The sequence below is a fragment of the Rhipicephalus microplus genome, chromosome 5 (genome assembly GCF_043290135.1).
Source record: "Rhipicephalus microplus isolate Deutch F79 chromosome 5, USDA_Rmic, whole genome shotgun sequence".
Classification (NCBI taxonomy): domain Eukaryota; kingdom Metazoa; phylum Arthropoda; class Arachnida; order Ixodida; family Ixodidae; genus Rhipicephalus; species Rhipicephalus microplus.
Genome location: NC_134704.1, coordinates 91,508,988 through 91,530,583, shown reverse-complemented (window position 1 = coordinate 91,530,583; position 21,596 = coordinate 91,508,988). Strand labels below are relative to the sequence as shown.

The 21,596-nt window shown below is 46.7% G+C and overlaps 1 protein-coding gene across 1 annotated transcript in view; it reads left to right on the top strand.

Annotated features, from left to right (window-relative positions):
- LOC142817856 (beta-1,4-N-acetylgalactosaminyltransferase bre-4-like) overlaps window positions 1-21,596 on the top strand; it is a 157,126-nt gene that overhangs the window by 92,221 nt on the left and 43,309 nt on the right. Inside the window, exon 2 of the mRNA XM_075895741.1 lies at window positions 5,711-5,858. The gene's annotated coding sequence lies outside the window, so the exon portion shown is untranslated. The remainder of the gene's footprint in view (window positions 1-5,710; window positions 5,859-21,596) is intronic.

Sequence of the window (21,596 nt, the reverse complement as noted above, 5' to 3'; positions counted from 1 at the left end):
TTTGCCGTTGTTCGGTGCAGTTGTGCGTGCGTGCGCACGTGTACGTGTATGTACTAGCGTGTTCGTTGGTTTTTCAAGGGCGGGACACTTCGAATTCGTACACCGCGGATTTTTTTTTTAGCGCATGACCTTTTGACCGACGTGTTCCGGTTTCATAAACGAAAATCGTCCGAGTGAACTCTTTCGGCACTCACCTCGCCTAATCTTAGAGTTGTGTGCTGTTGCATTTTTATAGTTTTATGCACGCAACTTCTATAGCATTTTGCATGCTATTAAAATACATACATACATATATATATATATATATATGTATATATATATATATATGTATATATATGTATATATATATATATATATGTGTGTGTGTGTGTCATGACCAAGAAAGACGCTGGCGCTTCGGCGCGCGGGTAGCTAGAGCAAAGAAGAAAGAACGAAGTCAGAATAAGAACAGCTGGCCCAGGATCGGGTGTTGTCTCTTGTCTCTGTCTCGCTCATCACAATATATATATATATATATATATATATATATATATATATATATATATATATATATATATATATATATATATATATATATATATATATAATATGTGTGTGTGTGTTTTAAAATTAACAGTGATGTCTTTTCGAACTGACAACAATCCCGGCTGTGGCGGCTGCATTTGCGATGGAGGCGGAAACGTTGTAGGCCCGTGTGCCCAGATTTGGGTGCACGTTAAAGAACCCCAGGTGGTCGAAATTTCCGGAGCCCTCCACTACAGCGTGTCTCATAATCATATGGTGGTTTTGGGACGATAAACCCCACATATCAATCAATCGAACTGACAACATAGCAACAGAAAATCTAGAAAAGAGTCCAAGTATTGGGCTCATGCATTCAGTCAGTCGCAGAAAATTTGTTACTAGAACTGTGGTCAGAGACAGTGAGCCGTCACCGATTTTACTTAGCAGGGTATACTGTGATTTCCGTGCAAAAAAAAATAAAAAATACGTTGTGTTCGTTACCTATATCTATGCTTCAAATGTACCGTATTTACTCGATTGTAACGCTACCACTATTGCAATACGAAGTCCGACTTTACACTGTGTTGAGAAAGAAAAAAATATTAGTTATATCGGTATCTGATTATAAGGCCAGTGTGGACTTCTAAATAGCAAAAATCTGGAAAATAAAAGGGCCCTAAGGAAAAAAACCGTTACATTCCACTAGATACGGTAAATTCCAGCAAACATGTCAGCAAACGCTGTCACCCTTCTACTTTCTCGCTGGCATGCTTTGATTTCTACGTCCTAATAAAGCCTTAGTGCGTTGCATGTGGACCGGAAAACGCAATATTGCTGTTTTTGCTTTACCTGAAATGAAACGTTGCCGTGCAGCTTTTTTCTTCCTTGTAGCCGAGATTAAAGTAATACAGCGCGCGTTGTTCGCTAATTTGAAGAGCACTGACGTCAGTAGACTTATTTTCTTGAGCTCGTGGTAATTAACCGATATGTCGCCCAGCTCCTGTGTTCAGTGCTTCACGGTTGAGTACTGATCACACTTGCGTACCATTACGCTCTGTGCGAAGTATAGGCTCGCTCCAGAAATTAATTTCTGTACAACATAAACTGGTGCATAGTCCCGCAAGGAATAGAACAAGCATCGCATTAAACTTGGAGCACAGTAGCAATTTATATCAAAAGATTGACATTTTGAGAAGCCTACCGTATGCGCTCGCATAATAGCAGCATTGGCTACTATTCGCCTATCTCAGATACTTTCGGCTATATCTGTAGCTGTGTCCATAACAGCGTAATAAAGGAATGCATCTGCACTGCCGTGTCTTGCTCTAACCCGATATATACACCATATACTGCACACAATAAGTGCAGTTTTCTCAAGGAAATTCCCAGCAAGTTTTACGCCACCCCGCCCACTTTCTAGAGAGTCATCGCATTTATTTCTACCCGCATGTAGTTGGCGACGCCCACCAAGCTTTGGAGGCTTATTGCCTTGTTCTAGGAATATATCCTCCTCAACTGTCGTTCAGCACGCCGCGTATATAACCGATATGATAGTACGTTATAGCCCTTTCTACGTATTTGCGACTGGGACTGGCGTCAGCATTTCTGAACTGTAGACGCGCGTGCAATAATAAATGCGGAGTCATCACGCAATTCCGTTAGCTTTTACCCGGTGCTGTGTGTGTGTGTGTGTATGTGTGTGTGTATTTTTTGAATAGCAATGTGTCTGCATTGAAAAACGCATGCACGCATGGTTTTCGTCCGTCGCGAACGGGGAAGGACACTCTTGCGTGTATAAAGCGCAGAGCGTACTCCCAGTCTTTTCTGTTTTATTTGTAATGCTCCACAGCTCGCCAGATACGTTAGCCCGCACGCGAGGCACTGATTCATTTTGTCCTGCTTCTTTTTCTTTATTTTTCTAACTCGGGCGCTCTCGTATTCGTTCATCCATTACGTTTAATGCGATGACATCGTTGTGCAGCCCGGCGCTTGCATGTTCTTTAGACTTAGCGAGGCATGGAGGAACGATTTCATATTGTGTAAGGTTTTCAGGACTCCTGCTCTGCATATCAATATGAATATGTGCCGGTGTCGCCTACCCGTTTCTTTCGGTGGTGTATTTTCCCTACCTGCGAGGCTCGATTGATTCATTTGTGGCCTTCGTTGGAAATGGCTTTGTACAAAAATATCTAGTTGTGTATTACTTCGCATGGATGATATGAACTTAAGCTAGAAGTGTCGGTATTAAGGGTGTTTAATTGATTATTTTCGGTGTCCCTTGCACGCCCAACGGTGACCCTGACATTTAAATTCTTCAGTTTCTGATTGACGTGCTCTGTTGCACTTCGCCGTGTGAACACTTTCTCGCTTGCGCTAGCATTACTCTAAAGCTTTGCACAGCGTCTTCTTTCCTTAATAAACGCTTGGCTCGACAATAACTTCCGTCGTATTACATATACCTCTTAAAAAAAGATGTTGGATTGATTATATAATTCCATATAGTTCCGTAAAAATAGCGCGGGATACACCTGGAAGTATTGAAATTAATTACGGGACTTGGAACGTTCTTTGCGTAATGCGCAAGAGGCAATATGGGGTATATATATATTTCGCCCTCCGCCAGCGTCTTACACGGGGGGTGCTACGAATATATAGCTGGAAAATTTGCTTTCTTAACCTGGCGTCTCTCATAATCATATGGTGGTTTTGGGACGTTAAACGCCACAAATCAATCAATGCTTTTTTAGCCTCTTGAAACCCGAGAACCTTGTCTTAGTCGCATGGGAACTGGAATGGCGTGTTGCGCGATTAACGTTCACATGTATGCTACAAGGCCGTCTAATCTTAGTGAGAAGAGTTTTTCGTTTCATGCGCTGGATGCTGTGTGTACCACGTCTTGATACCGGACATTGACCGTGTCTTTATGTACAATTTTGTGTTTTACACTAGTTTCTGGGGCTGTAGCTCTTGCTCATCGCGGAAGGCGAAAAGCCTGGGCCTAGAGTGAAAGACGGCAAACCTCCTTAGGTGAGATCAGGTCTGATAATTTCAACGCCGTGATTATCTGAAAAGTAAACTAAATAAAAGATAAAGAACTAATGGCGGACACAACGAATTTGTTAAATTAGGTTTGTAAGCGAAGCTTTATTGGAAGGTTTCAGTTTAATTTCTGTGAAGCGTTGACTAACGTCAATTCCGTCATGGAAAAGACGCCAGCGGAAATGAGCCTGGTCAAACGTATGTATGCAACAAAGTGCATGACGTGCAATTAAAAAAAAAAAGCCTTTACCTTCTCTTCCGCGCAATTTCCGCAATGGTGTATAATTACGGTTTCTAACCGAATTTAACTGGTGTGTCTAGTCGCAATGGCTCTAGTGTTTCATAGTAGCTAGTATTCATAATAATCGTTAAGGTTTGACGTCCGAAAACCCATTATTACCTTAAGGCTAGTATTAGCGAGTATCAGCCGTAGTCGCAAAGGTATAGTTTTAGATAATGTTAATATAGGCGAATAATAAGCTGCGTGCAATAACGTAATTGTAGACCACAGTTTACTCGAAGTGATAAACGATGCTCACGCGTAATCTAAAAAGAGGTTGTAGAATAAATTTGGAACATTTCGGCTATCAACATAACCTATAAACTTAAAGCGAAAATTTGGATTTGTAAAAGCAGCCATTGAATTCACGACGTTCGTTCGATTTTTGGAAGTAATCTCGAAACCGACCGGGTAGGGTGTGTGTGTTTTGTGTGTGTTTTCTGTGTTGTGTGTGTTCAGAAAGAAAGGGGGAGTAGAGAACATTGCCTTACGGGACGAATATAGTAGGAACACCTACACGGTTCGCGCAGCACAATCTGGCCCGAATCTCATTCGATCGCATATCCAGCTGTCAGTCGATGGGGTTCCTGCAAAAGCACATTTGACGGGGGCAAGCGAGTCCATGGTGGAGCCACGTCGGGCGCGTTTTGTGTTCGCGCTCACCGAATGGATATCGAACGAGCTAAGAAAAACGAATATACAAAGTCGGTAGAACTGAGCCAAAGGGGTCGGTCTGCTTGGGGCGCAGTTGATGTATGCATGCACTGTGATGGACGTCGCGCTATTTTTTTTCCCTGCCACGCAGCGTAGCTCAGGTTCGTCGGTGGTCGACGGATGCATTATGGATGACCAGACGACGACAGGAAATGCGCGAACGTGTTTCCTGAATTGCCCCTCTCTCCTCCTCTTCCAAAACTCGCGTTCTCTCCATCATTCGCCCCCACTTTCTTGAAGGCGAAAAGTGCCGCGGGCCTCAGAGATCACCAATGGCGAACGATCATGGAGACCTTTATTTTCTTCGAGCATGCAAAGAAAAGGTGGGCAGTGACCGCTGTGACGTTTGTGTTCCAGCGGTTTTTCGTTTTGTCACCGTCGCTGTTGCCTAGTGGCCGAGTATCGTAATGATGAGCAAAAAGTTGTGGGTTTGACTGAGTGTAAATGATCGTGTACAGAGTCCGTTGGTTGCGCGGAAGTTCCATTTTGAGAAGTACTGCGGTTTGGGCTAGTTACTTTATAGTCCTAATTTAGAAAAGGCTGCGGGAAGACACAAGCAATTTAAAAAAATGAGTAGAGTGCTCTTCGTCTCTACCGCATTTTTTTCCCTATGTCTTCACGCTGCATTTTCTAGATGAGTTTTATTTCACTCTGATTCCAGCTATAAAAGCAAAAAAAAGCTTTCTTGCTGCTAATTTCCTCTTGAATAAATGAATTGGCGTTTCACGGGAACTTGCAGGATAAATAGAATGAAGATACATATTATTTTATTTCATTTTATTTTATTTTTCAGTGATTTCAAAAGCTTAGCTTAAAGCGCCTCCGAGTGGTCCGAGGGTGCATGATTATCGGAGCTAGGATCAGCCGAATGTGTTCAGAGCATTCGGGTTGGACAACCAGTGTATCCGTGCTTCTCCCGGGGCACTCCTATATCATGACTGCCCGAATGGCTCGTTGGTATGCATACATTCACCTTGTCATCTGCAGTGCCTCTGTGGTGCCAGCCATCTGTCGTGTATAGTTGTGGCGTCTTGGCTGCAGTTCGTGTTGTTTGTGTGCGTTGCGTGTAAACACTATGCACGCTCCTCTGTTTTCGTTGCTGTGTCGGCGTTTTTATTATTTGTTCTTTCTTCATCACCCTGGAGTGTGAACATCCTGTCCTCTTCTTCGCAGGCGTCATCGGGCCTCCGGCTCTCTGCTGAACCTCAGCGGCACGTCGCTGAAGCAGCCATGCGTGTGCCCAGGTTACGTGGATACTGCCTAGGCTGCTTGATACTAGCGGACCCTCGGCAACCGCGATCGTCTTGGCGCTTCTCACCTGGTGAGTGAGTAAGTGAGTGTGCGTGGGTTCTTATGTGCATGTCTCGCGTGAACCTCTCGAGAGATACGTGAACGTCGCCTTCATTTCATAGTATCTGTAAAAATGAAAGCCAATCGCCTTACACGAGTATATGCGATGCGTGTTAAAAGTATGCAGTTGTTTTTTTTTTTACATTTCTAGCTTTCTTCAATGGGGGCGTTGACTTGATGGATACGATTAAAATGCCACAGACAACGACGAAACGAAAGTGTGGAGTTGGTTTTAAACACTTTAAAATGAGTCACGAATGACTAGTACTTAGTGTTAGGAAAGACACCCACTACTGAGTCTTATGCCACTCAGAACAAAGTAGTATTACTATTACAGTTAATAGTAAAAAAAAGACGCCACAATACAGTGCAAGGCTGTACTGTAAGGGTTTTAACTCACTCCCCATATACACTAAGAAGTCTTTGGGTCTCATGGTGGCCTTTAAGATACAGTTATTAAAAAGAATGCCTTGCATACCTCATCAAACGACAAAAGTGACCGCCGCCTCCGAGAGATCATCGAATATCTTTCTTATGAATCCCATTCATACACGCTTCCAAACTCGTCGTTATCGTCATCTTCGATGAAGATGACCATGATCTTTTCAATCATCCATAGTGCCATAATTCATCACTATCACAATCGGTGGTAGTTTTATGTATAACGGTGGTAGTTTCATGGTACTGATGATTCTTTGATGATAATTATTACTAAAGCAGCAGATGGGATTGCCTTTGCCGTCTTAGGCAAATAAAATGAACCTGTGAGTTTCTTGGAATTTGTTTGCTTTCTGGTGCTTTTTTTTTCAGTGTTCATGGGATCATAAAGGTAGGCGCACCCATGGCGCACAGTTTTTGTGTGTCCCATTGTCCAGTAAAAAAAAAAAAAGTGGGGGGAGGGACTGCATAGCAATTTACTTGTTTTTTTTTTTGCTTGCCCGAAACAATGCGGCATTTGGGCTGAAGCGCCAACGCGTAGATGTCACTGCCGCAACGCAGGTGGCGCCTATACCACTACATAGTTTCTACTTGTATTTATGTTTTTTTTAGTAATTATTCGTATCCGCTTCGTCCTCGTATTTTCAGTGCGTAACGAAGGGTGTCTGTTCAGTGAGCGCCCTGTCCATACGTTACTTGCCGGGCAAATGGTGTTGCCCTTTTTGGAAAATACAAAAACGCAGGGAACGGTCTCAATGTCAACCTTAATAACAAAGAAGCATTTAAATGTATTGAAAAGAATAAAATAATGTTTAGGAAAAAGAAAGGCCTCGACGGAGTGGGGTGAAGAGAGGTGGGAGATGGAACGAACGTCCTGATTCTGGGAAAGCAACGGGAAAGGTCTACGATGAAAGACTTCCTGAGCGCTTCTTCTTTCGGCAACCTTTGATGCGAGCTATAAGAGCATGTACAATTCTGGACAGCAGGTCCGTATAACCTAGAAAGGTGCCCCAGTCCCTCCCCCTCCCCGAAATTCAAACGGAAGGGGGTATTTTACAGAGAAAAAAATTAGAAAAATAAGTGTTTTTTAAATGCTATAACAAGCCCCCCCCCCTCTCCTCCTCCTCCTTCTCGAAAAAAAAAAATTCCTGGCTACGGGCCTGGTGAACAGGTGATGTGAACTTGGATCGACCTAGCGTTGGCGTATTGACTTCTTTTCGTATGCACTTGATCAATTTACAATCTGCAAGAAATATCCAGAGCTTTTATTGGCCAATCTGATTGTCGGGGGCGACCGTTGCGCAAGCACTTCGTGAGTCGAGGAGGCTTATCTTTTGAAGTGTTCTCGAGACTTGCGAGTGTCATCTTTCTGCGGGTCTCGTTCAGAGCTGCCAAGTCGGTGCTCGAAGTAATCTACTGTGGCGTTGCACTGCGTTCGCTGAAATTATCTCCTTTTGTCTGTTGTAGTCGAACGCTGTGTATAGAAGGGCGGCGACTCGCGCAGGGCTGATATTGAGGTTTGTACGCGTAGCTGAGGGCCGCTGTTACACGTATATAGCGCTACCAAAGAGTGCCTCTGTTAGAGGGAATCGATTTCAAGAATGGAGATGACGGAGATTTCAAGCTGTTGGGTGCTGTTGTCGTGGGCCGGATATTTTCTATTTATTTATTTATTATTTTAACAATACTCAGGACATGAAGTGCCCAGACTAGGAGGGGAAAAGTAGAAATGAATATGAAGTGTAGGGTATCAAGAACAGTGTACAAAGAGGATGTATACAAAGTGAGTCTATATGAACTAGTGAAGAACACTAAGAATTGTAATCCAGAGAAAGAGCCATACAATGTAAAAAAATAATACAATCACAACTCTACCTTGTTATAGCACAAAAGTTTCAGCAAACAAAAGGGAACAGTGTGTATTACTTGAATAGATAGCCTCCCGTCAGCATCTTCCCGTATAATATTTTGGAACAGAGGCTGGTTATTTTTTGAATACATGATGGAAAGTTAGATGCAGAGTCCGTTGCGAAGCTCGGCGATCAGATATCGAGACGCGTCGTGACAGCGGTAAGGACGACACCGTCACCAAACTGTCTTTCGGCATAACTTCCTTAGCAAGCTGCAAATGGACTTGCTATAGGCTGCTAGCTCTGGGAAAAGAGCTGTTGGTGGTGTTTTTTCTCTCACCTGATAGCTTGTCCGGGTCTTCATTGCCCGCCACATGCAAGTATTGCAGTTCGTTGTGGTAAGGTCACATCTGAACTTGAGTAACATGCAATCCGTTTGCGCGCGATACACCGGTTTGTAAAAAAAATGTCATCAAAAGATACTGTGTTTGTTTTAGTCACAGGCGTCCGTCAGGTTCCCCTTAGGTGGAGGCGACGATTCGTTGCAGTTCCCTCCCCCCCCTCCCTGTATGCCAGTGCATGAAGCTCTTTTACACCCCCCCCCCCCCCCCCCCCACCGATTCGCATGCAGCACCCTCGTTCCTATTAGGTCAGTGTGTGGGTCGCTGTGTGGGACATGAATTAGAAGTTGGCCATCTGATTGACGCGTTGACGACATTCTAGCACCTGAAGCTTTCAGCACCGCAGACGGATAATCGGTTGCCAACTTAGTTTAGGCCGAGTGGGCAAGTGTTTGTTAAGCGCAGACTTTAAGATGCCTGTCAACACCAGTTCTCTCATATATGCCTACGTATATCTCTTCTAGCTTTCAGCTGCGCAAAAACACCAAAAGGGAATTTTAGTTCTGGGTACTCATTCAATCTTTTTTTTTTTTTAACATCTTCGGGCATACCTGTTTGCTGAAAAGCCTGACAGCGTTTTTTAGACGCTGGTGCTGTGATGTATAGCGAACGTTGTGCAACGTGAAGCAATAGTTCTCTTTGCATCTCGCTGTGCAAACGTCGCGACAGACTTGGTGGTGGTGGTGTTGTTAGTGGTTAGAAGACGAGAAAAGGCACCTAATTTCTGCAACCTGGTAGGGAGCACGGCGCAGGGCCTGTGCACACACAGGAGCGCTGTGGGGACTTCTGACTCATCTCCCTTCCCCCCGCTGGCCACGCGCTCTTTGTAGCCTGTTATAAACGGTGTTGATTTTACATGGCGACTCCCACTTCCTCAAAGAAAAAGTGCAAGGTCCGCTGGTTGCACTGTGTACCTTACGGTTCGCAAACACACCGGCCAAAGGCGGTTTACTCAAACTTTCCATTACCTGAGACATATAATCTCGGCCCCTCAAGTCGAAGACTGCCGCCATTTTTCTTTTCTTCTTATTTGCATTCGCATATGTAAAAGCTTGCTCACCCTGGCCTGTTCTAACGTGTCATTAAGAGGAACACTCGTTGAAAGTCAGCGATACATAATCACTTAGGATGGAGAGCTAGTGCTTGCTAATTGTTCCAGCTTTGGTATTCCCATTTCAAGTCTTCACTCGACTAACCGAAGGCTAATGCAACTTATAATGCGTTGCATTCCGGCTTGGTGACATCCGTTCGTCAGTTCTCGAGAAACCCTTGTTCAAAAGCAGCTTGCTTTAGGAGTCGTATCTATATACTTATGTGTCTTTCGAGTCGCGGTGGAATCTTATCGCGTAAAGTGCTTTTGATTGTGTTCTGGCGGAAATCTAAGCTTTCCTTAACATGATGAAACCCTGTCGAGTGCCCTGTTGGTAATGCAGCACGTACGGTATATGAATCGACCGGGCGTTTTCTGCCCGCGCAAGTATCGAAGTCTTGTAATTTGTATGCTATCGTAACGTGCTTGTACGCGACCAACAACGGGACATGATTATCTATCGTGGCTTGACGTAAAAGAAAAATAGATAAGCGGGGTATCGCAGGGGGCAGCTCTCTGTATTGCCTTGATAAGGTGCGTCACACGGCTGCAGGGAAGGACGTTTTTGGAGGGTAAGTGTACTGATAGCACCTCTTTCTGAAACGCTCTTATCTTTACCTCCGCCGCCGGCGCGCGATTGAGTCGGTCACCTTCGGACCACTGTGCGCGTTGCCGCCCTCGAGTGCTCGGCCATCTGAATTCGCATATCGAAAAGTGCACGCTCGTTATTCATTACACTCCGTTTGTAATCGATAACAACGGTGGGTGGTATACGTGAACTTACAGATCGTAGATAATACGGTACACACGCTGCGAAGCGGCTACTCTATTGCATCCCGGGTGCACGATCAAGGAACTGTGGTTTAGCCGGTGGTTACGTCTCGGGATTACCCCCTTCGGACGTCTGAGGTTTTCGTCGCAAGGTACGTGAGGTCAATAAGTTCGGATCGATTTGGATAATTGTTGAGGTGGGGTCAGCTTTGAATGGCAGCAGTGTTGATTGACTTGTCGTGTCTCCGTTGTGCTTTACACGTATACACCCGCCTTTGCGTGACCGCAGTCGTTGTCGTGGCTTACCATGTTCAGTGCTTCGTTCTTTAGCAAAGTTGCAACTTTTGTGAAATGAACTAACAGAGTGGGAATGGACCAAGGTATCCTTGTCTTTCTTAGAGACAAACCGTACTTTAATGAACAAATTGTGAAGCCGAGGAATATATATAGCGCGTATCATTCGTAGTCTTCAACTGTAGTGTTGTAGTTATGGCGTAAACGGAAGGGAATTGACGTAGGCAAAAAAAAACTACCTTGCCGCCGATACGGAACAGGCTACACGGCCTACGGCTTACGTGTTCGATGCTCCAACAACTGAGCCGCTGTGGTGGTTGCTCTCCCGTTCACATTACTTGGTATTTCTGTGCGCGAGACAACGCACCACGCGTGGATGTTTTCCGTTCGCCCATGCTTACTTTCACACATCGGGTGCAACGCTGAAGAGGCTGGGAGGGCTTCTCACACTGAACGCGTTCGCAGCCAAGAAATAGTTCTAGGTTTTGTGGCCTGGGATGTTATTCCTTTTTCTTGTTTTTTTAGGCTGAGTAATGAACCCTATTTCGTGCCTTAAAAAACAATCTCCGTTCTGCAGCTATGGTTATTGTGTTCCGAATCGCCTAGCGTGTCGTAGTTTTCGGTTTGTGGTATTTTATTTGCAGCCGGTCGCGATGCCTCACACGGAGGCTCGGCTCGTGCGAGCATATATGTAACATGAAGACAGGGAAGAGAAAGAAGGGGCATTACGTCACGTGATTGAAGCCCACCGCGTCGCGTCGGTGATCAAAACGTTACAGCGCGCTGTAGGTTTCTGCACTACCGGTGATGTCATGTTTTAGATGCGAATATAGGGTTCCTCGATGCGAAGCGTTTTATGAACGAGCTTCATCCGGTGGCGTCTGCGCTCCACTACGCATGCGCGTCTCTCTTTCTCTCCTCTCGTACGCTTACCCTCTCTCGCCTCGCAATGCCGACACAGGCAGCGTGTGCTAGAGAATGGCGAGTTTTGTTTGACAAAAACGACTGCTCGTGCTGCACAACCGTTGACTGGCCAACCCTTACACATAGACACTGGATCTTTACCTACAAGGTAGATCTGGTGGGAGATTTTACATGTGCGTTGTTCAACAAGAAAAATTTGCAGCGTGCGCGTTAACTAAAAGCGGACTGTGTGTCGACCCCTGCGGCCAATCGGAGTCTTCTCTCTCATTGCCAATTAGCAGTGATTGTCGTGTTCTAGTAGGAAAACCGGTCCATCACTGCGTGTTTTGCGCCTCCCCAGGTTTCACTCCTACGCAAGGCCGCGATGAGCGCCAGCGTCAACAGTGTAAGCGTTAACGCCTGCTGCTTCGCATCTACGCACGGTTCCCTTTAGCTGGAGATGGTGAAACTTTTTTAACCTCCTTCGTGAGCCGGCTGGTATGCGCCGAACAAGCGCGCTTCCATTAATAAAAGCTGCCGCATGCTACAACCCGAAGTCTCCGCAAATCTCGTTGCTCGCGTGGTCTTGACGCAGAAGGTCACGTGTTGGGCCGACACTGCTGCCTTCAAAACGACCTGGCTTACCACGGCTGGCTGCCAGACGTAATACTCCTTTCTTTCTTTCTCTTTCCTTTATGATTGACAACCAGGAAAGGCCACCACAGGACGCGCAACTCTGTTTAAGCTATGCAACGCTGTTGGATTATAGTTGATCAAGCAGATCAATCAAGCAGCTTTGTAACGCTGATCATGAAGCCATGATCAAGAAGCAGTTGCATCAATCACGATCAACTATGCAACGAACGCTGTTGCATGGTTGTAAACGTAACCCTTGATGACTTCCGTTGTCCTACTGCATCTCAATGAGACAGATGGAAATTAGGCTTCAAGAAAGTATATTCTTTCCTGTCGGCGTGAATTAAACCCGAGCAGTGGCAAGCATTCACTATGCTTTCGTGTGAGTACCACTCACTGACAGGCGTGCGCATCGCTTCGGCAGCAGTGTGTATGTGTGTCTGCCCATGCTAACTGGACGGCGCGCACTATATACAACACTGCGAATGTTCACCGCGGTTCTGGTTTCATTTCAGGCCGATAGTTTAACGGAAGTGCAGTACACAGCCGACGCGCTTGCTCTTCGCGCCCTTTACTCCCTTTCTTTCTCCGCGGAATATTCTTCCGTGATGCTGTCCACTTTCGGCCGACCCATTTCCCGAGTGGTATCTTCCTTCTGCGGCGTGTACCGAAGCCTATACGGTTTTTTTAGTTTATTTTTGTTTGAGCGTATATAATCTCCTGTGTGGATACGCGTACCAGCGGAAAGGATGGCGCTGCACGCTACGTGGAATGTTCTTATTCATTTATATTTCATTGTTACGAGCTTTTCCTTTCGCGCTGCGGGTCGTCGTGCGAGCCCCGACGAATACGTGACTTTCCGTTAGCGACGTCCGTACGACTGTGTACAGTGCGGCGTAGCCAACTTGGCACTCACCCCGTCACAAATTTCACGGTGTGTGTGTGTGTGTGTGTGTGTGTGTGTGTGTGTGTGTGTGTGTGTGTGTGTGTGTGTGTGTGTGTGTGTGTGTGTGTGTGTGTGTGTGTGTGTGTGTGTGTGTGTGTGTGTGGGGGTGGGTGGGTGGGTGGGTGGGTGGGTGGGTGGGTGGGTGCGTGGGTGCGTGTGTGTGTGTGTGTGTGTGTGTGTGTGTGTGTGTGTTCACGAGCGTGCGCGTCACGTGCTATAGGGGGAGAGGGTTGGGTGGAGAAGGGAGGAAAAAAAACGGCGGACGTTAATGACTTATCCCGTATGCACCAAGCTCATATAGCACCTGCTCGTGTTGCGCTCATGCGACGAAACGAGGCTGTCTAGATGTTTCTAAGAAACTTTCCGTTTTCCTTCCGCGGATGTTTTAGCGCAGTTTAATTGGCTTGTCACGGCGCCGCAACTCTGCGTCTGTTGTGCTCGTATGTCGTCTCTTGCCGTCCTGTAGAGGGTTACCGCGCGAGTTTCAAAGCAGTTTAACAGGTTTGAAAGTTCACGCTGTCGTGACTTCGCCTCTGTGGAGTAAGGCATAGTGAGTTTAGCAAAAAGAGAGCGTAGGCCAACGAGCCGACGTCAATAAATTTATAGCTTCCATGAACATAAGAATTAGTTATAGAGGCTCACAATCTCCTCTTTACACTTTGTATGTCGCAGTCGTAGGACCACCATCCAGCGTTGGGCAGCTCCCTATATCTAATTTTTGTAACTGGTTATGCCCATGTCGTGTACTGAAAATGAATACATGACCTAATTGAAGTACCGTTTTTTTTTACTGGCTCACTACCAGCAGTGTTAGCTAAGTGTCGGCTAGTGTTTTCTCGTATCACCTTGTAATGGCTGTCAGCTGCTGTAATGGCAACATTGCCTTCTTTAAAGATCCTTCCGTTTCATTAAGCTCTTTCTCGCTCTAAGTTTGTTTTAACGGGATGACGCATCGATGACCGGTCGAGCTTATCTCAATAAGGGCGTTGTGTATGCAAAGTACTGCACAGTCATGAGGCGAAGAATGTCCATATATAACCAAAGGCCAAAAGAAAATTCGGAACAAGCGTTCCGCCCAATCGTTCTGCGTAAACGTGGCGCCTGTTACGCGCCGGAAAATGCGGCATACTTAATTCGGTCTTCCGTACTCTCGGCGCGTTTGTCGGCTTGTTGAAAGTCCGCCAAGTGCCACGCATTGATGCGACGCGTCACGAAATCACGCTCTTGGGCCCCGCACGGCTTTTTCACTTGACCCGTGGTTGCAGCGGTGCTAATTTTTCAAACGCGTGAAGATCGCGTGATATACGTCGAAGCGCGATGACGTTTCATTCACTTATTTTCCAACATGACTTTCGGAAGTGACGCTTTACGTGGCGATATTTATAGTCACCTGTGGACTATATGATGTGCTTGCTTTATAGGGCTAGCCTTTTTACCGCGCCCTGGGCATGCGGAGATGCTCTGTCGAATGTTTCATAAGTTCTTCAAGTCTCGTTTGCGGATATTTTACTTCATATTAGGAAAGTGAGAATTACCTCTACGCCTAATCGGCTGGCTATCAGTAGGTGGCGTAAGCAATCGCGGAACAGTCCATTCTTGCTCCAGTAGTTCTGGTGACGTGTATCGCGAAGCCGCTATATTATCCTCGGAATCGGTTCCAAGTCGGTATGCCTTGCATATTTGCAGACTCTATATACTTCTTGTAAGTAGCATTGTCTGCTGTAATATAATTAGCGGAAAGCTTCATTAGTAAAATTGGTTGGGTGTTGTCGAACAAAAGTGTCTTCGCCGGTAGAATGGGACAGAACAAATGTTCGATAACTCTGAAATAAAAACGTGTCCACGCTAGGCTAACATTCCTTTCTGCACACTGTGCGTGAGCTTTCCCTCTCGTGCCCACATTGCGTTCCCATCTTTCTTTACAAATACATTCAACGATATTCGACAGGTTGTTTGTCTCATTAAAGTTCTGTCTGTATCATGTCTGCCTATCGCAATTTTCGGTTGCTCGTGTAAGTGTGATATCCGACGCTTAGCGGTCTATTTCAGGGAATCGAGTTACGCCATCGGTCATGTTGGTGCCTTATTATTTTTATGGACTTTCGACTAGCAACTTCGTCGTCGCCGGCATGCTCCGTATAATGTACAAATTGATGGCGTCGTACATCATAACGCTCTCTTATTTTTAACGCAAACTTTACAAAATTTACAATGGAGATTTTACTATGTTTTGGGAATTTGGCAAGAAAATACAAAGCCCCTTTTTATTTCTGATGAAACATTTGTGTGAAAGATTTTGCACGTAAAATGATGAAATCTCTTCTGGTTATACATGTGCCTATAGGGTATCCTTCTGAACCACAATAGTAATGGTAGGCGTGACAGTTCGTCAGTTAAAAATACAAATGTCGTTTCGATCATTTTAGGCCTTTTTCTTAAGAATTTTAGGCCTTTTTCTCAACGTAAATCTCTCGTAAAAGATATAGTTCTGGTGGCAACAACATAATTTCGCTTCAAAAAGAAGTTACAATAATCTGCATTTGACAGCTTCAGTGGTTACAGAGAAAATGCGCCTTTTTTGGCGAGTAGTTTTCGCGGAGAAAACGCCATTTAATGGTCTAACTGCCGTGGTGCACTCAAGGGATCAGGCGCGTTTGGGGCCATTTTCAAATGCTTTCTGCAGCGCATAAGAACTCGCCACTTGGTGGAAGCACATGTACGTAGTGCTTTGTACCTTAAAAAATTGAAAAAATTGCATTTGCAGTAGTTCTTGCCCTCCACTCCTCCTGAAAGGTCCCCAACTTTTTTTTGTGTGTGAGCAAATGCAGTAAACGTCAAATGTTTGACCACGAGACAAAAGAAAAAGCTAAATATTTCCGCTGCTTCAACAAATATACCCTGCTCTAAAACGCGTAAACAACACTTACTGTGCAGTTAGTTATCCCGGATACAATAACGAATTGCTCGGGAACTTTTCCCAGATACACTGGTCTCTGGAGTGGTGGCGTGGACTGTCCATATGCATGGGCCTATGAGCGCTCGTCTATATGTTCACACAGCGAAGCGCGCGTTTAGCTGTCGCCCTTTTCTTACGAGTGCAACGCTTCGCAGCGAGCTTGTTTTCAACGAAAAAATGTACATGCAAGGCCTATACACGGTGTGCAGTCCGCCGCCGTCGCCCTCTCAACATTGTAAGGCATTTCAGCTTGTGCGAAAACGCCCGTAAAGCTGTTCATGCTCGAAAAGGCACGCGAAACGATTAGCGGCGTCTTTTGAACGTTGGTAACGGTGGTGTTATAACTTGTCCATCATTCCCACCCGGCTGAATAATGCATGCGGAATAAATTTGCCTCCTTGGCTGCTGATTCTGAGCGTCACGCGTTTGAATCGACTGACAAGTGGCCTCGTAATAAGCTGAACGAAATACATTTCTTGTCGTCATTGATTCTCACACTACCGTTAAACGCAACGATCCCCCATGCTATCCTTGACGTGACTGTTGTATTCACTTGGCTGTCTCGTAGTATAAGTTGAGGCACGAGTGATTGACATCCGTGTGCAAAAGCTTATACTCTCTTTAAAGCGTTATACTACGGGACGACTTTATATAGATTATTGCAGTGGATGAATTCACCCAGCAGTTTACTGTCTATGAAAGTTCGGTTCTAGTAAGTCACCTTAATTTCTCATATAATTCCGGCCACACGTTAATCTTACCGGTCGGCACAAGTGACACAGTCTAGTGATGTATTCCTGTTTTAAATGCGGAGCATTTCACGTCCGGATCCGGCGTCCGTGGCGCCGTCCACACCCCCACTGCACAAGCTCGCGTCTCGTGCTACCTGTCGCTCCCCTCTCCCTCTGTGGCCTCGCAAGTCCGATAGAGAGAGGGAAAATATTGAAAAAACAAGAGGTGCAGCCTACAGAGGCTTCATAGTGGGTAGAGTCTTTATTCCAGGACCCCATTTGTGACACTCGCTAGCCTAGCCCTCTGGACCAGGGCCCTTTGGGCCCGAGGTCAGAGTCGCCTCCCACTCCTCTTGGGTTGGGTTAAGTTTGGGGGGAAGAGCTGAGTTGAGCTGGCAAGCCCACTAGATTGGGTAGTTGCCAGCCACCTGCCCACAGGAGGAATCGAAATGTTGTTTGATTGCCGGGCACAATAAAGTATTAGTGAAAAGTCTCCGCAAGATTCGTTCATTAGCCTTTCCCAGCTTTGTTGCAGGTGGTGGTTATATCCCTGTAATACGTCGTAATATCTTTGAATGTCGGCAAATATCCGCCTTTGGGTTGCAGGTACTCGGGATCTAAGCGGGACGCCCGTTGAACGAATGCTCGGGCCGCCATGGATGTTCGCAGCTTCATTCCCCATTAGGCCCTGGTGGCCTGGAGTCCGGACTAGGCAACGAGGGGACGGTTGATTCCCCGGTTGCTATAGTTCTGCGAAATTCTTTCCGCTAGTAGTGGCATCCGACCAGCTTGTCGGCAGTGTCTGCCGTTAAAAAACCGACTGCTCGCACTGCGCAACCGTTCACTGGCCACCCCGTATATCTAGGCACTGGACCGTGAGTTTGGAATTTAGTCAAGGGTGTCTTTACTTGGCTTTTGCTTGACTTGACGCTTTGCTTGACTCGAATAGATGCGATGGATGCAACAGTACCTTCAACCAGTAATGGGGCACAACCCAACATCGGCGTCCCCTACCACTCCGCGACGGATTCACTCGAGTTCCTCCCGTGGGAAAATGCGAGCGTTTTTTGTTTTTTGTTTTTCGTGTTGACCGTTTCTTTTTGTTCTCACGTCAAAAGAGGCATACGATGTTGTGATGGTGCCAGCTGTTGACAATTTTGTTACCTACCGATTGTGTTATCTAGATGAGTCGGAATAGCAATGTTTAACCACTTCAAATTTCGCCGGAACGTTATGCGCAGGCGTCTCTTTTTTTTTTTTTTCGTTTCGTATCTCGAAAGAAGGCTTCAGAGAACGCCTAGCCTAGGGAACCTTGATGTGCGTGCCGGCTCAGGTGCGCGCACATGAAGGCTCCCTAATCTAGCCATTTATTTCGCTTCTGGCTTGCGCAAGGAGAATTATCCAATCATGTATGTTGCGTGCGCTATTTGTGAAGAGATGATGCATTTACTCGCATGCAGTTAGGCCGGCGCAGTTGCAGTTTCCAACTTACTGTCATTTAGCCGCCACCATAATGATTCGCATGTGAGAATGAGACACACCTTCGCGCATTGTCATCGCGCGCACGCAATTCTCTATGTTTCGGGCCATATCAATCGTAGGTTGGGCAATGCGCCTTGCGCCACTGTCGCAGTCGTGAGCTCTTCGGCCCAGGCGACGACGTGACCTGGTTCTTATTTTGTTTTGTCCCAGCTTCTTTTTTGTTTCTTTCGTTTGCCACCCCAGCGGCATTCTCCGCGCGTGCATGCCCGAGCTGCAGGCGACTTGGCTCACTGAGTGCGCGTCGGCCTCTCTCGCTCGCGGCGGGGGCGTCTCGTTTCCGAGCCCATTCATGGAACGCGGCGAAGAATCGGCTCAGCGCATCCCGTCGGCTTGCCGCGGGATCTGGCGCTTTGTGTGACGCTTAGCGCGACGCGTTCACGCCGCGTGTGCAAGGCGGGAAGGGGTCGGGATGTTGTCCGGGGAAGTGATAGCGACGCTTGCGGCTGTATACACACCGCGGCACAAACGGCGTGGCGACGAGTGGCCCCGATTTTGGCCAAGGCGCCGCCGCGCTCGATTCGCGATTCGGCCGCGGCTTCGGCGTTGTTTGTCCCCGGTCGACCGAGGAGGCGCTCGATTCTTTCGTGCGTGTTCTTGCAACACAGAGCGTGCTTCTGCGCATGCGCATCGAAACACCTTTCGCTAAGCACGTTCTATCGTGGAGTCGCATCTGCGCACTCTTCTTCCGGTACAGCGATAGCGTATAATGGCTTGTAGCGTGGCGCGCGGAGCACTCCGTTCGTGCTGTGGTGGTTCGATGGTGTGGTGGTCCTTCTTATGAGACGAATGTGGTTGTTTTGTGGCGGCCCTTCGTACAGTGCAGATGCGGCTGTGCTGGGAAGATATAATTACCGTATTGCATATTGAAATAATTCAACTTCTCCCGAACACTTACTTTAGCAACTGCTTACAACCATGCGTGCGTGGTGATTAAACCAGACACGTAAGGATTATCCGCCATATATGTACGGCAATGAAACAGGGTACACTGAACATTTCTAGTCAGGCCTAGCACAAATACTGGGACGCACTTTTTGCGAGAACCTCCAAAATGCACTCTGTCCTACCGGAAGTTTGCATGGAGTGCTGCTGCTACTGACGTTATACTGTGCTTTATGTGTTGTTAAAATCTGCCTGCTTTTCTTGCTTCAAACGAGTGTCATTATTGTACCCTTGCAAGTCTGCGCTGCACAGACTTTTATAGTGCCCTGGATAAGATAACAACGCGGAACTGCCGTCATGGGTAACTTGTCACGGACACGCGTAAAGGAGACGCAAGTCAAGACTATGTACTCACCGCAGTTCCACACCTGAAGAACCTCTTCTGCTTTTTTTACATGCGAAGCAGCTTTTTGACTACCCTGTGTAACGATGTCCCTCCGTCCACACCGCGCTCCTCTGGCCGCAGGTGTTGGGCGGTGCCAAGTAGGTCACGCCTTCCTTCGCAGTGCGCGCGCGTTGACGTCATTCTTTCCCTAGCCTGTCGCTGCTCGCCGCGTGTTATCTCTCCCGCTTCACCCTCTCCACCGCTCGCCACGTTCGAGCGAACACTTTCTGCGATGAAACTACAGGAAACCCAACCCGCCTCCCGTGTCTTTCCATTTCAAACAAACGTTCACTCCAGTAAACGCTGTACTGAGTTTCGCTTCAAACTGTTCTTCCAGCACCCGCGTCGACGCCCGTTTCAACCGGGTCAACGCCGGGCGCACCGCTGCTGCTTCGCATTCTATGAGGGTTACCTTCGACAAAATGGTTCATAATTTTTTTACGTAATGAAAAAATCATAGTGAAAGTTGTGAAAGTTCGGTTCACAAGTTTGTTCGATGAGGGGATTCTTCTCGTGTGTGGCCTGCGCATGTTCGTAATCTTGATGAACTTTTGCTGTTTTTACTAAAGGGTACATGCAATCACCGGCAGTGCAGGTTGGCAGGCGTGGTGTCATGCTGCTAAGCTTCAGAATGCGAGTTTGATTGCCGACCTCGGTGACCGCGTATCGAGTGGGGGACAACACACGTGTATTTAGACACAAGGGCTTGCTAACGAACTCCAGGGGGTCAGAAATAATACGTAGACCCCTGTTATGGTGTGCCTTACGATCGTGTTATGGTTCTGGCTCATCATACCCTCAAAACAATTATTAAAGTGCATTCCCGGCTGCGGCGGCTGCATTTCCGATGGAGGCGGAAATGTTGTAGGCCCGTGTACTCAGATTTGGGTGCACGTTAAAGAACCCCAGGTGGTCAAAATTTTCGGAGCCCTCCACTACGGCGTCTCTCATAATCAAATGGTGGTTTTGGGACGTTAAACCCCACAAATCAATCGATTATTAAAGTGCATGTACGTTTGTCCTTTGGTGTGCGTAACACACCAAAGAACACACCTTTACTTTCATTAGCGTCAGTGCCTGTTGCATTCATTAATGTGTGCATAACAAGGAAAATGAATCTTTGTTCGGTTCTCCTTCCTCGGTGTCTTGGCATACAGGCACACGCCGTAGACATCCCCTCAGTACGGACATCTATCTACTCCGGTTAGTAAACGGCTTATTGCGGGTTCCGCTAGAACTCGACGCGTCGTGTGGTGCGCATGTACTACGTAAGCACCTTGTCATGCCGCTACTCTCCTAACAAGGTACGATACGTGTATGCAGCTGCACGTGTATAGCAAACAACACGACCTTGCTCGCGCGACCCACTCAGAATGTGGACACTTGCTGAGCGTCGGTGCGTGTACGCTGATTGGCTAACGTCCCGCGTGCTTTCGCGTAACGAACTCAACGCGCACGACGTGCTTTGGCGTCATTTTTTTGTCTTGTTTTTTTCATCGCGCATGGCCCATCCGCAGAATTTAGGTTCGTTTGCTGTGATCGTGGCGCCGGTGAACCGGAATGTCGCTCCTGTGTTGGAAGTGTCGGCGTTTTGTTCGGCGCGCTGATCGTTTCATTTGTTCCCGTCTAGTACCGTTACGGGTATTCATTACTCTTTCCCGCGGTACGTCGCGCTGTTTTCAGAACGCGTGCAGTCAGCCGGGTCCACTTAATGCTTATATGGCTTTTACGAGGATTGGTACCTATACACACATGTTCCTGAAGGAATATTGGAAGGAACTCCGCTGCTGCAGTGTCCAGAAGTGCTAACAGTCATGGCAGTTC